The sequence below is a fragment of the Nyctereutes procyonoides genome, unplaced genomic scaffold (assembly GCF_905146905.1).
Source record: "Nyctereutes procyonoides isolate TBG_1078 unplaced genomic scaffold, NYPRO_anot_genome, whole genome shotgun sequence".
NCBI classification, from domain to species: Eukaryota; Metazoa; Chordata; class Mammalia; order Carnivora; family Canidae; genus Nyctereutes; species Nyctereutes procyonoides.
Genome location: NW_026575033.1, coordinates 17871936 through 17875084, shown reverse-complemented (window position 1 = coordinate 17875084; position 3149 = coordinate 17871936).

Genomic DNA, 3149 nt, shown 5'->3' with positions numbered 1-3149 from the left:
TCTAATAATGTTAATTTGAGCCCATTGCATGGTTAATTTGACATATTGAGGCAGGGATAGCAATATTTTCAGTCAAGTATCTTGATATTCATGTAATGAAATAAAACATAATATTTATATATGTAATTTCCTCAGTAGCAAAAATTTACAGTTGCCAAGAAGAGCTTCACCTCACAAATCAACATCACAAATGTTACCTTTATATTGAATGCTTTGAGTTTTCCTCTAATGCAGTTGTCATGAATGGGAGTTGTCTACACCTATTATAGTTATACATCCTTTAAAATAATTTCTCTTATCAATTCTGCTTTTAATTAACTTCATTGGAAAATGAGTGAGTTTTTAATCTGATTTTGCTCACTTAAGGAAGAAGAGAGAGAATTATATGGTTACATTTTATTAGATCAGAAAGCAGTAATATGTGTTGTATGTCAAAGATAATTCAGTATATTTGCACGACATAGCCTGGAATCTGTTGAAGTAATGAAATCTGTTAGATTTAAATAAATAAACTCATATAAAAAAGTACATTTTAACTCTTACGAGAAGTTCAAGCCACAGTTAGCTGCTTGATTCTGTGGCTTTTCGATGCTGAGGATAGAATCTAGGGCTTTGGGATGGTTTGGAATCACCTATAGTCAAGAACATACATTCCCTTCAAATTGAATAGGGTCATGTCCTCATGTTCTATAATACACATATGATTCTTTTTATATATATATATGATTCTTTTTTAAAAATTTTTTTTATTTATGATAGTCAGAGAGAGAGAGAGAGAGAGAGAGAGAGAGAGGCAGAGACACAGGCAGAGGGAGAAGCAGGCTCCATGCACCGGGAGCCCAACGTGGGATTCGATCCCGAGTGTCCAGGATCGCGCCCTGGGCCAAAGGCAGGCGCCAAAGCGCTGCGCCACCCAGGGATCCCAATACACATCTAATTCTAGATCAACATTGTCCAATACAACTTTCTGTGATGAGGGAAATGTTCTATGCCAGAATTGTCTTTTGTCATCACCAATAGCTACACATGACTACTGAGCATTTGATGTGCTGCTAGAGTGACTGAGGAATGGAATATTTCACTTTAATCTTTACTGATTTAAATTTCAATTGCCACCTGTAGTTAGTGGCTACCATCTTGGACAAAGTAGCTCTACAGAGCCTATTATTAAGGAAAGTGCCTAGGGCATTCTGTAAAAATTAGTCTGTGCATCCACTAGAGGGTGGCAATAGCAAAAAACAGGCAATTAACTCTATTTGCACAAACAGATAATTTCCTCAAATAGTACCCTCTTCCCTTCTGCGATCAAGAATGAAGGATTCAGAAAAAGTGAAAATTGTAATAAAAGCATAAAATGGGATCTCTTTTCACTTACCAGAACAAAGGATGATTGGACCAATTGTAGGAGTTATTAAAGTGTTTCCGCTTAAAAACTGAGGGCTTTTACATATTCCAAATATGCAGTTTGCTTTTAAAGTCATCAATGATCTTCAGAAATAAAAAGTTACCATTGGATGAGGCAGTGGCATGCTAGCTTGAAAGAACCCTTTTTTGGGGTACTGTACTTGAAACAATTCTACCTGTCACTTGCAAGCTGTGATCGCTCGAGGTGATGCACGAAAATGATAGGTCCTCAAAAAAAATAAATAAATAAACCTGTTTTCTACTTTTATGGCTTTGAGTATTTCATCTCTTTTTTCATTCCATAAAAGCTATAAGATATAAACACACCAAGGACTCAAAAAATAGTTACATAGTGTCTTACTAAAACTCTTAGCAAACAATGAGGATCAGGTGATCAAGACATTGTTTTGGTGCCTACATTACCTGGTCAGCCCAAAAGAAGAGCAAAACAAAAACCAAGAACCCTGTCCTACAAATGTACTATTGCTTGGGTCATAACAGAAGTGAGTGTGGAAAGGATTCAGGGAACTGATTCTCACTTCTTGGAAAAAGTGGCCCACAGAATTGATGACCTGACTTTCGCACATGGGAAATAGCATTGTTACATGTGACACAGTTCACTTGGAAAAGCGAATCGTGGAAATGTCACCTGATATCAAGACAAAGATGTTCAATTATTCTTTATCATAAACTATACATTTAGTATTTTCAGTCCTTACCAGTGCCTTTTGTTTTTTTTTTATAAATTAATTTTTATTGGTGTTCAATTTACCAACATACAGAATAACACCCAGTGCTCATCCCGTCAAGTGTCCCCCTCAGTGCCTGTCACCCATTCACCCCCACCCCCCGCCCTCCTCCCCCTCCACCACCCCTAGTTCATTTCCCAGAGTTAGAAGTCTTTATGTTCTGTCTCCCTTTCTGATATTTCTCACACATTTCTTCTCCCTTCCCTTATATTCCCTTTCACTATTATTCATATTCCCCAAATGAATGAGAACATACACTGTTTGTCCTTCTCCGATTGACTTACTTCACTCAGCATAATACCCTCCAGTTCCATCCACGTTGAAGCAAATGGTGGGTATTTGTCGTTTCTAATGGCTGAGTAATATTCCATTGTACATAAATCACATCTTTCTCCATTCATCCTTCGATGGACACCGAGGCTCCCTCCACAGTTTGGCTATTGTGGACATGGCTGCTAGAAACATCGGGGTGCAGGTGTCCCGGCGTTTCATTGCATCTGAATCTTTGGGGTAAATCCCTAACAGTGCAATTGCTGGGTCGTAGGGCAGGACTATTTTTAATTCTTTGAGGAACCTCCACACAGTTTTCCAGAGTGGCTGCACCAGTTCACATTCCCACCAACAATGCAAGAGGGTTCCCTTTTCTCCGCATCCTCTCCAACATTTGTGGTTTCCTGCCTTGTTAATTTTCTCCATTCTCACTGATGTGAGGTGGTATCTCATTGTGGTTTTGATCTGTATTTCCCTGATGGCAAGTGATGCAGAGCATGTTCTCATGTGCATGTTGGCCATGTCTATGTCTTCCTCTGTGAGATTTCTGTTCATGTCTTTTGCCCATTTCATGATTGGATTGTTTGTTTCTTTGCTGTTGAGTTTAATAAGTTCTTTATAGATTTTGGAAACTAGCCCTTTATCTGATATGTTATTTGCAAATATCTTCTCCCATTCTGTAGGTTGTCTTAGAGTTTTGTTGACTGTATCCTTTGCTGTGTAAAA